Raw genomic sequence first — 14,656 nt, 5'->3', positions numbered from 1 at the left:
ACTAATAAAATTAAAAATAAATAAAAGAGTACAGTGCTGACTTCAGGAGGATGACTACTCCTCCAGGCTGTAACAGTTTGTGTCATCATTGAACATAATCACAGTAACAGGATGGTTTGGGTTGGAAGGGACCTTAAAGCTCATCCAGTTCCACCCCCTGCCATGGGCAGGGACACCTTCCACTATCCCAGGTTGCTCCAAGCCCCATCCAACCTGGCCTGGAACACTTCCACAACACTTGTAGCTCTGCAGGGACATCAGCAGCCACATCTGTGCCTTCATCCAGCTGAAAACTAACCAGGTTTTGCCCTCCTTCATTCCCAGCTTCCTCCTCTCTCTGACCTGGCTGGCCACGGCACAGATGCTGATACAGGCCTGAAGGCTGGACTCAGCCCAGGACTTCATTTCACCTCCTAGACAGAAGATTATTCTCATTTAGGCATTAGCAAGCCCTGACTCCTCTCTGGTGGGCAGCTGGAAGTGGCACCCCCTTCAAGAGGTGTCAGATCCAGCAGAAGATGCCTGCCCTGGGCCGGGAGAGATAATCTCTCCCTCCCTGGTGACAGGCACCATCCAACGTTATCAAATCCAGCTCGTGGCTCGTGCTCAATCAGCAGCTTATTTAGAAAAGTCGGTTTGCTAACTGAGAAAAGTTTAATGAATTTTTGGTGTACGGGGAAAAAAAAAGATTACTTTATATTACCGATGTGTTCATTTGAAAAATTCATTACATTTATGTATTGTGTTTTCATGTAAATACCTCAGCCAAAATGTATTAGCAAAGAATACAATATTATGGTTCATGGTTCATGTGGTATCTGAAAGGAATAATTGTATAACTAATCAGTGAAAACAAAGTAAATGTTCCTCTTGAGCTTGTACAATAAAAAACTGAATTAAAACTATTCAGGCTCAAAAATGCAAATATGCCATGTTTCCCATCAACAAGAAAATAAAAAAAATTAATATTTAGAAACCCACCTGGAGTACTGGGTTCAGGTCTGAGGCCCCCAGCTTGAAAAGGATGTGGAGATGCTGGAGTGAGTCCAGAGGAGGCCACAAACATTCTCCAAGGGCTGGAGCCCCTGTGCTCTGGAGCCAGGCTGGGAGAGCTGGGGGTGTTCACCTGGAGAAGAGAAGGCTCCAGGGAGAGCTCAGAGCCCCTTGCAGGGCCTAAAGGGGCTCCAGGAGAGCTGGAGAGGGACTGGGGACAAGGGCATGGAATGACAGAACAACAGGGAGTGGCTTCAAATTGACAAAGGACAGGGTTAGATGGGATATTGGGAAGAAATTCTTTGCTAGGAGGCTGCTGAGGCCCTGGCACAAGTTCCCCACAGAAGCTGTGGCTGCCCCATCCCTGGAAGTGTTCCAGGCCAGGCTGGACGGGGCTTGGAGCAAGCTGGGATAGTGGAAGGTGTCCCTGCTCATTGCAGGGGGTTGAAACTTGATGGACTTCAAGGTCCCTTTCCAACCCAAACCATTCTGGGGTTCTGTAGTCCAGAGTCTCAGGGATTTTCTGACAGTCTCATCACAAGGCACTGGCACGGTGTTCAAACCACTTCCCTGTCCCACAGCCCCAGCAAACAGTTCAGAGCTGGATTTGGGCAGTTTATTTTTTGGGGCTGGTTTTTAAATGCAACTTTCTCAAATGATCCCTCTGGTGTTAGGGCAGAATGGGAACAAGGTGATACAAGGGAACAACCCTTGGGAAGGATTTGAATTCCCTAGAGCACAGCAGAGCCATACCCAGCCCTCAGCAGCCAGTGGCAATGGCCATTCCCTGGGGAAGAGTCAGCACAGCTCCCATCCAAACCCTCAGGGGTTAGCTGGGGTTACTTGCAAAACACAGATAGGAAGCAACCAGCAATTTCAATTAATTAAAGACTCGAAAATCCCAGTTATTTCCCATTCATATATCTCTTTTCATGTACATATGTAGCTCAGACTCGCAGCAAGAGACAGCTTTTCCCAGGGATCTCTCAGGGATCCCTGTCTTTACACAGGCTGCTCTGTGAAACCCCACAGATCAGAGCTACACCAAGATGATTTTTGGGAAGAAAAGGGTCTGGATGAGCAACACAGCCCATGGAGTTGGTACAGCAGGGCCACGGCCTCAGTCACTTCCAGAGGGCAGGGAGATGCTGCAAGCAGGTGAGTAGGAGGGAAAAAACCAAGGGAAATCCTCCTGAGTCTGGGCACTCCCAAAAACAGGGGAAAAGGAGGTTTTGCTCAGACTACAAAGAACTCAGTGGGGCCACTGATGCTGTGTCTCTGATGGACACCAGGACCTCAGACAATGCACAGTGTGGAGCCTCCTGGATGGGATCTGCATGTCCTGACAGCAAAGGAAAAAAAAAAAGGAAAAGGAAACAGAAAAAAATCCACTTTCAGCACCACTTTGTGACTTTCTGATTTTCACAGCCAAGTGCCAACAGCTTTTTCCTCACTCGGGTATGAGCAGGGCTGATGGGCTTCACTCAGGCTGCCAGCAAGGAAGGTTTTGCTGCTCCTTCAGCAAAACCCCAAAGAGCAGAGGAGATCCAGCACCCCAACCAACTTCCTGCAGGGTGTGAGATGGAGAGCATCCAAAGCTGCTCACCTGGGCAGGATGAGGAGGCAGCTCCCAGGACCAATAAAAGCCTGTTTCCAGAATAAATAAAGTCATACAAGATGCCCTGTGTGGGGTGACATGAATCCCATGACTCTTAATGGATTGGGTACCCCAAACCCCCACCCCCAGCCCAGCAGCTGGGGTGTCCCTTTTCCCAGAACCATGCTCATTCCCGCAGCAGAGTGTTAATATCCGCAGTGTTGAATTATTCACTGCCTCAGGGCACACACTCTGCTCTGAGCTGGATAAAAGCACTCAGGCAGGCTCTTACAGCATCCTGGGGGCTGCCACAATATCCTGGATCATTGTGGATGCAGTGGCTGGAATGTAGGAGCTGGTGCCTTCCCGGAGGGGGCAGGACGAGCCGCAAAGCCCCTGGGCTGCTGCGGGCGGCTGGGTGCAGAGCTGGCCTCGGGCAGTGTGCACTGGCTCTGCGCAACCACAAGAGTGTGCCTGCACCACAGCTTTGGGAAATGGGAGCGTTTTGCTGCGACGATGTTAAAATCTCTCCTCCTCTGCAAGAGAAAGGTCCCGGCTCTGCCCTCCTACCCACACGGGATCCCCCTCTCTTTAAGGATTAGCCATAACTCTTGGGGAGAGAAGGATTAGGATTTTGGAGCAGGCACTCTGTTGCATGTCTGGGTAGGGGTTTTCTGCCTCAAGCATGTTTTTATTTTCAGGTCCTTAAAGCCGTAAACTCTGGAGATGGGTCCCTGCATGTGCAGGGTGAGGTTCTTCTCCCAAATCTTTAAGAGGTGTCCTAACTTCATCCTTGGCAGTGCTGGGTTGATTGCTGGACTTGATGACCTTAGAGGTCTTTTTAACCTTAATGATTCATATTTCCATGATCTGAGCTGGTTATTCCAGTTCTTTGTTATGGATATGCATTTCTAGGGCAAGTCCATCTGAACTGCTTCACTCAGTGACTGTAGGATGAACACAGACTGCAGGATTAAAAAGTATCTTTCAGCACATGGAAAGGGAACCAAAGGTGTTGAGTCCAACTCTAGGGGTTGGTGCTTGCAGACATTGTGTTTGGTCAGCCAAACTGATTCGAAAATTCACTACTGCTGATTGAGACCTGCTTTCACAAAATCACAAAATCACAGAAACATTCAGGCTGGAAAAGACCTACAAGATTATTGAGTCCAGCCTTTGACTGATCACCCCTTTGTCAACCAGACCAGAGCACTGAGCTCCTGTCGTTTCTTGAACACCTCCAGGGATGGGGATTCCATCACTTCCCTGGGAAGCCCACTCCAATGCTTGACAACCCTTCTGTGAAGAAATTCCTCCTGATGTCCAACCTGAAGCTCCTCTGATGCAGCTTGAGGCCATTTCCCCTTGTCCTGTCTCTTGTTCCTTGGGAGCAGAGCCCAATACCCACCCCTGGCCACACCCCAGGAGTTGTGGAGAGCCAGAAGATCCCTCCTGAGCCTCCTTTTACCCAGGCTGGCCCCTTTCCCAGCTCCCTCAGCTGCTCCTGGTGCTCCAGACCCTTCCCCAGTTCCATTCCTTTCTCTGGACATGCTCCAGCCCCATGCCTTTCTTGTCTTGACGGGCCCAGAACTGACCCCAGGATTGGTGGTGTGGCCTCAGCAGTGCTCAGCACAGGAGGACAGTCACTGCTCCAGTCCTGCTGGCCACACTATTGCTGGTACAGGCCAGGTACCATCGACCTCTTGCCCACCTGGGCACACCTGGGCTCATGTCCACCCACTGTCACCCCCAGGTCCTTTCCTGCTGGGCAGCTTTCCAGCCACTCTGCCCCAGCCTGGAGTGCTCCATAGGGTAGTCGTGACCCAAGGGCAGGACCCAGCCCTTGGCCTTGTTGAATCTCACACTGTTGGTCTTGGCCCATGGATCCAGCCCCTGCAGATCCCTCTCAGAGCCTTCCTGCCTTCCAGCAGATCAGCTCCCTGAGGGTACAGTGAGTCCATGCAGTGAGTCCCTGAGTCCACGCAGTGATTCCATGAGTCCATGTGGGACCACGTACACCACTCACTTACCTGGGAGTGACTGCTCTGAGCATGGTTTGATGTCACATCCCTTCAGCATCAACCCCGACCCCTCACTGCAAGTGCTCTGTTCTGCCAGGGTCCTCTGAGTCTGCTTGTGCTGGTTTCTGCCAAAAGTAGGAGGTGGTGGAGCAGTGAGTCAGTGCTGATGGCTTCTCCCTCTGCACAGATGGGCAGCCTTCTGCAGCCAGCAGCAGCTGCAAGGCCCAGCATCGAGGGGTTTGTCTGCAGGGGCTTGGGTGCAAAGCTCTGAGCCTTTAAATTCATGCACAGACCAATATCATTGACTGCTGACCTCCACAGGGCTGGGAATTTCCACAGCACCCAGCTCCATGTGGAGGGCTCCCAGCGAGGAGCCGAAGTCTGGTTTGGGGCTGAGCACTCCCACGTCCGTGGGAATTTGGATGGAGCTGTTTGGGAGCCACTGAAGGAATCAAGCCGAGCTGCCAAGCCTTGGGCTTGGTGTGAAGCTGATCTCCCTCTCAGCAAAGGTGATGGGGAAGATGGATCCAGGCTGGCAGCAGCTCCCTGTCATCTTCCATTTGTGAATGAAGAACTAACTCTGCCAGCAGCTGCCATCTGTACCAGCCTGCTTGGACACGGCCATGGCTCTGCACAGCATCCAGGAAAAACAAGACAGCCAAGACAAACACTTCCAAAAGTGCTCACAGCTGACACATTGCTCATCTGAAGGCCAAGGCACCTCCTGGTCACTGCCGGCCGCTCCAAAATGGGACCACTGACCTGCCCTATCTCTCCATTGTTCTCGACATCACATTTTCTTGCACAAATACATAGGGGTGTTGGAACAGGTGAATATTCATGCTATGAGAATATGAGAGCAGAGAACATTTTGGAAGCTACCTGGGTACTTAAAGCCTATTGGTAATTCTAATGGTCTTTTTTAAAAAAAAAGAAAGGATTGTGAGGACACATTCTGCCTAGTGGTTTATTTATTTCATGTGTTTTTCAGGGAATTGAATTCTTGTCTCCACAGAGTTATCAATACTGCCACCCAGATTTCTTTCCTGAGCAGAGTCTATGATTACACATATAGAGTTAATTACTCTTTCCCATGTTTATTATTTGGGACTTATCAACACACAATTTCCCTGGAGTTTACCCTTCAGTCACCAGGACTTGATCCATTCTCTTCCCTTGACACAAATCTTTAGGTTAAACCATCCCATGTAATTGTGTGATACCAGCAAGCTGTGGCACCTCAGAAATCCCCTTCTTTTCTGGTCAGTTCCTGGAGAATTTATCTAGACCTTCAGGGGATCCTGCTTGATAACCTCTCTGTAGTGAAAAATTACCATTATTTTGTATTTTCTTTCCCTTCTTTAAACAATTAGAAATCCCTGACAGGGCTTTTATCTTGCACCATAATAAAGTAATTTCTTTAAAAAATTATTGCAATAAAACTGCTAAAAATCTTTCTGCAGTGACTGATCTTCCACAGTCTCCAACATACCCAAGTATCCCAGATGCCAATTTGCCTTCTACAGGCACCTCCTGCCTCTCCCAGATCCACATTGATCCAGACTCATCCAACCCACACTCGCTTTTTGCCTTGTCTCCAGCACTGGCCAAAGTGAACATCTAGGAAAAGTACAGGAGCAGGATGAGCATAAAGTGATGTTTCCTCTGATACTCTCTCAGCCTCTAATAATTTTCCTCTTGGGAACTGCCTGAGCCAAATACTTGCAGATAGTTGGAAACCCTCAGTGGATGCTTCCCTCTGGTTCTCTTGAACACACATAAACTGTTGTCATTCCCAATTCCACTTTATCTACAGCCTTTTGCCACCCCCCCATACGTATATATGTATATATACCCCTTCTACATCCATAAAGGAACCAAAACTGGGGTACCCAAGAAGGATTTATGAGTTATGGGCTTCCATCATGACACAACAGTGTTAAAATCTGGTGCCACATTTACCACTTTCCATTCCTCTGCTAAGTATCACCACATCCAGGAGATTTCTTGGTTACACTTCTGATGCTTATTTTTCCTCTTTAAAAGATTCAAATTCAAGCAGTTTGACATTTTCTACCCTGAATGTTTCAGAGGATGCTGGAAAGCATCCAGTACTCATTTTATCACTTTACTTTTTGGCCAGATTTCAGTGTAGTCTTTTTTCTTTTGCACAGAATTAAAAGATCACACAACAGGTTAGTTTTCCATATGTTTCATTGTTTTAAATAATTAGCTTAATTTAGGCTCCTTTTGTGTTCTCCTTTTGCAGACTTTGCAATCAACATGTTTACTAGCGAGTGAAGACATCATGAATGTATGTGTGCATTAGAGGGTAAATGCAGAAATTACATTCTGAATTCACTGACACGAGCAGTCACCCCTACAACACGGTTTTGAGAGTTTAATCAAGAAAAAAAACTTGTGAGCCCAAACAAAACATCTTGAATTTCTCATTTCAATTGCTAAACACTCACCCAGGCTGCATGTGAATGAATTACCGACCCAAAATTATGTGCATAAATTATTTGGCAAACAAGTCTGAGTAATGAACAAATGTGGGTGAATTGCTGTGTTGGGGAAGAGAAAGCGAGGCATGATTCATTCAATCACCCACTCGTTATGGCTGAGTCCCCAGGCTCAAATTAGGCAATAATCAAGGATCCTTCAGTGCAGGGGCTGGAGTGAGCTCAGCTAGGCTGTGAGCCTGCAGACACAGGATTTGGGAGCTGGGGCTGGTGTCTGCATCATCCAGCACTCATCCATAGTGCTGAAGTGCCCAGCCAGTGCTGGTGCAGGCACTTGGACAGCCCCCCATGCACCAGGAAATTGCAATTCCAGATCTCACTGCAAAATCACACATCTCTGGGCCAAACAATAGTCAATATATGGCCTAAGCCACACTGACTGTTGTCATGTAGTGTAAGCAGGTCTTCAGGCTGGCAGAGAGGGGGTTTAGATGGGAGATCAGGAAAAAATTCTTCCCTGTGAGGGTGGTGAGGCCCTGGCACAGGGTGCACAGAGGAGCTGTAGCTACCCCATCCCTGGAAGTGTTCCTGGATGGGAATTGAAGCAACCTGGCATAATGGAAGGTGTCCCTGCCCTTGACAGGGGGGTGGAACTGGATGGCCTTTAAGGTGCCTTCCAACCCAGGCCACTCTATGGCTCTCTGATCACACAGGCACAAGAAAAGCTCACCTTGTGCCATCCCCAATTTTCCAAACTTACACTGGATACCACTACCTGAAAATGTGGAAATTATGCACAGACAAAATTGGATCCAAACCTCTATTCCCAGCTGTAATGACAGAACAGGGTTGAGCTCTCTACCTCTTGAATTAGGCTGTCTTCTAACCATTTATTCTTTTCCACACACAATTATTGCTCACTTGGGTTTCAAGGTTTGCATGGGATACCTGGAAACCTCATTCTTGAAGGACTTGACAAATTTGTGCCCAGCTCAAACATTAAGTGTGACCAATATCCAACACCTGTTGCCAATTCAATCATGCTCTTAGCCCCACCTCCTGCCCTCTGAGCCAACAAAAACCACAAAGTTCAGCTTCTCAGCTTCCCAACTGCTCTTTGCCTTCACCAGGCTCGTGTTCCAGACCTCTGATGTTTTGGGGAGAAGCACTGCACTGCCTGTGCTAGATGGTCACTCTTTGCATGCAGGGAGCAGAACCAACATCCAGAGATTATCCAGGAACCAAGGATCAACAAAACATCCTCTGTCCCGAAGCTTCGTGGTTAAAACCTCCCCAGTCAGACTTTTGAAAGAAAGAACAGAGTAAAAGCATTCAGAGCAAAAACGGTCTTGTTATTTTTCTTTGGCTTTGCTGAGCATCAAAACAAGTGCAAAGGTGACGTTCTCAGGGAACTTTTATTCCAACCATCCTCCTTCAGCCACTCTTGATTTCCAGAGTATCAGTAGCAGGTGGTGCAGAAGACACTGCCAAGGCTCACTTGGAGGATATTTTTGAAAGCATTAAAAAAATTCCCTTGAACTATTCCGAGCACTGCAGGCAGCTCTTTTCTGCCTCAGATGGGAATGTGGAAACTTGGGTTTCCTCCCCAAAAGCAAAATACCTCTGCCTATCCCTGGCCCTCCATGAGCCAACTGAGTCTCAGTGTAGAATAGGAAGCAGGAGCTGAATTCCTCCCCTGGGGAAACCAGAGCTGAGTTATTGTTCAGTGGCATCAGGAACTGATTCAATGTGAATGGGAGAATAAAAAATCCAGGCAAAACTATGAGATCCCAGCCAGCAATACACTTAAACCCACATCTAACCTTAAGGTCATGAATAGTCCCAAGTAAAATACCAGGACTGGATGTACTGGCCTTAAGTGCATAGAAACGGGTTTATGCATGCAGAGTAATAAATTTTAGCAAGGATGGTGTTTTAAGTTGCCCAATTCCCTCCAAAGCAACACTTTGGAGTTGCTGTTTCTAGTTATTGCAAACATCTATGCCACAGTGAAGGGAGAGTGACAGGCCCAGCACTGCTGCAGTGTGGTGTGGAGCAAGCAGTAGTTTCACTTCCCAGACCAGCTATTTTCCCTCTGCTCCCTGAGGGAATTCCGTTGAAGGGGAAATTTGCCCCTGTAGTGTCGTATAAGAGAAGAAAGCAACAGTTTCCTACATCACTTTACACTGGAACACTGATTAATACTCAGGTAATGTAACTTTTACTAAAATTAGATTGGCAGTCACAAAATGCTTTGCTAATTCTGTTTGCAGTGCTCTGCCTGTGACATTAATATGAGTGGTATGGCCTGAGCTTCCTGTTGGACACACGAGTCTGTGGTGTAAAATTCACTTTTGACAATCAAAGATTATTATATGGCTGGAATTTTAATAAAAGCAGAGTACGAAAAAACCTCAAGAACCTTCTCTATTCTGCTCCTGTGTAACAAGGCAGGATCAGCTGAGTGATTTTTGTTCTTGAGAGCTTTCCATGACAACCCTCTCTAGGAGCTTATTACAAGACTTCACTGTCCACACAGGTCACATTTTTCAGAATTCTCCTGGTCAGTACACATCTCTTACACCTTTCTGGTGAATCTCTGAAACACTTTGCACTCAGTTCTTTATAACTCCATAGATACACTATTTCCTTGTCTTGCTTATGTCTTCCCAACAAAGTCTAACTAATGTCAAGACTCACAACTTCAATGTTTTCCCCTCTGTCCCAAAGCCTGTTACTCTGCCATGGAAGCAAATGAGGTTGATTTGACATTATGTGTTCTTGACAAATCCATGTTGACTGTCTCTCATCTCCTTGTCTTCTCTTACATGCTTACAAATTGATTGATTATTTGTTCCAGGATTTCTCAGGAAACTGAAGGTAAGCTGATGTGTCGGTAATTCCCTAACTCCTTTCAACCTTCATCTTTTTTACTAAGTTTCCATCCTCACCTTCAATTTTTTAAGGTACTTACTCATCAAATATTTCATACCCTTGGGAATCTATCAGCAAATCAGCAACTAGCAGAAGACATTCTAAAAAGATGATCATATCTTAATGACCTAAATTACTACAAGATATTTTAAATGATTTTAGGCAGATTATTACTGGGTTTTGGGTTTGGTTTGGTTTTTTTTAAAAACACTACAGTTCTGGTCTGTCTCTACTGTACAGCTTTCAGCAAGCTCGTTTATAGCATCACATGATTTTTTAATATGCTCTAACTGTTCTTCTTGACAGCTACAAACCAAACCCAGCCAAAGTGGTCAAACTGAGCCTGACACTGTTGATGGATGTTACTGCAAGAAAGAAGGCCTGAATTTCCTGCCAGTGTGCTCCTTTCACACAATGAAGTGGGATGGGTCAAAGTGTGTGGGTGAGCAGTTCATGCAAGGAGATCAACATATCGACTTGCCCAAGTGCAAATCCCTCCTTGTGCAACACTGGGAGCAGGGAACAATGATGGATGAGAAAGCCAGACATGCCTGATTCTCACAGCACCCTCCCTGCTGTGCCAGAGCCTGCTCCCAGTGGAGCTGGGTCCATGCACACCAGCTGAGATCAATTGCCAATATCAGCTTTGCAGCCATGCATTGAGCTTTTCCGGATGTCGCACTTGCACCTTCCCCCAAACTCTTCCTTCTTTCCCTGTCCTCAACAAAGGTTTGGGGAGGAGAGCTGTCTCCTGCTAGTCATGGAGCAGTGCATCATTTTAAATTAATCATTCCCCATTAGCTTCCCAGGCCAGATGCCAGGCACAGTGGAGTCAATCCTCTTCCATGAAATCATCTCTGAAGCAGCATCTCTGCTCTTAAGTGCATTTTCACTGGGTTTCTAAGCACACATCAAACCCGGGTTCAACAGAAAGAGATTTTCTCTGCTCTTTGCATTGTTTTTTCCAATACTACTGAAGGGCACTGTGCTCTCAGGAGACAGGGAAAAGTAAAAGGAGTCTTGGCAGAGTAGCAGACAGAAGGAAACTCTTCCTGAAAAGCTTAAGAGCACCTTATTAGAAGGAGAATGAGGTTATGGACACACCTTTTCCTCCTGCTGCGTCATGGTTTCTTCCTGCCACTGACAGTAAGCAAGGGAAAGAGAAGCCAGCTCCCAGTCGGTGATCAAAGACTCGCACAATTTCACCCATAGTACGAGAAAAGAGGTAAGACCAAGAAATGAAATAAATATTGTCATGATTGACTCATCCTTCACAGATCTCTGTTTTGTATTCTTTTTTTTAACCTGTCAAACCTCTCTCACTGTCATTTCACACTTGGTTTCAACACAGCTACAGAGGTGGAGATGGCAATTCTCCTGCTTATTGATCTCGACACGACAAAACCTTGTCTCACATGGAGAAAAATGTTACTGCTGTCAAAAGAGATGTAGGCAGTGACTTTTGTATCTTCCTCTGGTAAAAATAAACTTGGATTATGGCACGGGGTCACTGCTGTGGGAATTGCAGACGCCGGAGCGCTGTACAACACTCCCCTCTTGTGATTTCTCTCGTTACAACACTTTCCAAACTGCAGCGTTTCCCCATTAACCTCTTTTACACGGAAGATTCCCCCTCTGAGCACAAACCCCGCCCTTAAACAGCCACTTTCCTCGGTGGGAACTGAACAACACTACTGGATGCATACACATAAATTTTGGTTTTCCTGATTTCCTCTTTCCCTGTGCCTATAACCCTGTGTTTGTATATGATTCGCTATTTGCTGCTTCAGGAACTTGTACAGACCTGGTATTCGCACCTCTGCCAGCACATGTTGCATTTCCTCTCTAAATGCAGAGTTCAGTGCAGAAATTTCAGACCTGCAGGTACATCGTTGCTATTCTCTTGTATTTATTGGAGCTGCAGAGGACCAAAGCCAGGCTGCTTCAGTGGAATGACAGCATCTTTGCCCACACAGTGACTGTCTCTAAATTTTGAAAGCATCACCAAAAAAAAGGGAACCAGTGCAGGATTCCTGCTCACCATGGCGAGGTGTGGGCTTGCTCTCAGGAAATTGCAGAGTTGGACACTGGTCCAGAAGAGAACGGAAGCTGGGGACTGAGCATGGCAGCGAGGTGGGATGGGTGGAAGAGGTGAGGACACCAGGGTGGCCCGGCTGTCACAGGCACAGCCCAACACACCTGAGCAAAGCAAGCAGAACCCTTTCGTGACAGCGACCAGGCTGAGCTGAGAGCCCAGATGGCCCAACAAGCCCATGGGGAAGCACAGGGTGAAGCAGGAATGGTTGTGCTGGACCTATCTCAAAGCTGACCCCGGCCCCAAATGGGCAAACCCCCAGGAAGGGCGACACCCTCAGGGCCATAGCACTGACAAGGCCATGAAAAACTTCGACTTGCCCACATGAAAAAGCAGATTGAAAAATATACCATTTATTTTTGACTTGGGCAGGTGGAAAAGAGTTAATTACTGCTTTGCTGGTGTGCTCAGAGCTTAAGTAACACAGTCACTGTTAGGAGTAATTTTAAAGAATCATTGTTAATAAGTGAAGAACAACAGAGAATTTTCAGTTCTATTTCCGTGTCACACACCTCTTCTTTGAGACAAAAACCAACAATTTCTTTGTTAAGCGCTAACCTGCTCCTACATTTTATTGCCCAGATCAATTACAGCTCAATATTTTGTCCCCAGCATCCTTAGTTCTGGTGCAGCTGGGATGTCACTTTGTTACCACAGGGAACAAAGGCATGTTCAGATGTCCACTTTCTACTCTAATACCTTGAGAGCAACTGTGAAACTGTATCAAAGTGTAGGTGCTTGCCTTAAATACTGAAGCTAAGAGGAAGGCCATCAGCAACTCCCTTTCTTTTCACAGATAATGGCACTAAGTTTCCAAAGTTTGCCAAGTTGCTGTTGTCTAAACAAATTAACCATGGATACCTCCAAGGTCACAGAGTTACTGAGCAAAGAATGACAAACAAGGCCTGTGTTCGAGCCCCATCCTTGCTTCTGAACATGTGGTTTGTGATGGCATGAGTGTGCTCAGGGCTGAGGGATGCTCAAAAAGTAGTGAGGGGAAAACTAAGGAAGAAAATGTACCTGAAGTTAAGGAGAAAAAAATATAAGTGTGGCTTCTGTTTGAGAACATGCATTTAAAAAGCACCTGTTGTCATAACAAAGACAAGAAATAAGACAAGCTTAAGCATAGCAGGAACTTAGACTGAGAACATCTCAGCAACAGCCATAGAATCATAGAACTGTGGAATGGTTTGGGTTGGAAGAGGCCCTAAAGATCTTCTCATTCCAACCCCCTGCCATGGACAGGAAATCCTTCCACTAGACCAGGCTTTCATGATAATTTAGATCACCTTCACCCTCTCTAACAATGTTTCCTGGCCTGGATTGTCTTCTTCACACAGACATCACCCTAACACGTGGCTCTCAATCCAAGTGCTGCAACATGGCAAGTAAGAGCAGAACTTGGGCCAGCCCTGCACTGACATTTGTTTGCTCTTTCTGTTTAAACTACCCCAGGCCAGTGAACTTGTGCCAGAGCAATTCCATCGGGCCCACAAGGGTCCTTTGGTGCCTAATAACACACAAAAATAAAAATGAAACCTTTGAGCACAGTTTTGTATGTGAACACCTCTGTGGAGCAGACAGAAGCGTTTAAAAACAGATCTGCAGAGCAACTGCAGGACACAAAGAAAACATGGATAGAGATAATATGCATTAAGCTTTCTGAATCATAGAATAACCACAGAATGGTTTGGGTAGGAAAGGACCTTAAAAATCATTTTGTTCCAACCCCCCTGCCATTGACAGGGACACCTTCCACTAGAGCAGGTTGCTCCAAACCCCATCCAACCTGTCCTTAGACACTTCCAAGGATAGGGCAAAGGAGACTTGGAAAAGAATAAATAAATCTAAAAGGATTCAGTTACCCATTTCTTTGTTAGATTTTCAGTATTCCCATCATTAATTACTTTGAATAAAAGCTTTATAATTCCCTCAATTTCCAACAGGTCTCTTACTCTGTGCCCACTTTATTTCAGCACTCAGCAGTTCATAAACAGGAGCCTGTAACCCCACACTATTTATTCCTCCTAATTAAAAAAGCCTGTTAGGACATGTAGAGCTGTTCCTGGATTTTACTTTTAAGCCCAGACCTGTCACTTCCTTGAAAAATAACTGTAGCAAATGAAAATGAGCAAGTCTTACAAGGGCCCTGCAGAGCTTCATGAGAGAAAAGGAAAAAAAAACCCTGTTTCTCTGCATTTTGGGGGGCCTTGTGTGCGCACTAATATAACATTTACATCTAAAAGACTTGTTTGTTGCTGTGGTATCTAGTAGCATTCTTAAAAGAGATTATTTGAGGCAGAAGAGCAGCAGAGATGGCTTGAGACTTCTTTCAGCCTTGCTGAATTTCCACGTTTATCAGACACACAACGCAGCCCAGGGTTTATCCAGGCAGGAATGACGTCCCTGATGCAGCTTTTGGAAGGAAAAGCAACAACTCCTGTGCTCTGATCTGCAACAGAATGTCACCAAAACACCTCTGGCGCCTGTCCCCAGACTAAACACAGCTGGAAACGTCCTTGTGGGCAGCGCCTGGGCCCGGTCAGGCTCT

Source organism: Corvus kubaryi, unplaced genomic scaffold, assembly GCF_017639235.1.
Source record: "Corvus kubaryi isolate FWS band 111438036 unplaced genomic scaffold, C.kubaryi_AGA036_p1.0 66, whole genome shotgun sequence".
Lineage (NCBI taxonomy): Eukaryota > Metazoa > Chordata > Aves > Passeriformes > Corvidae > Corvus > Corvus kubaryi.
Note: the sequence above shows the minus strand (reverse complement) of the source record.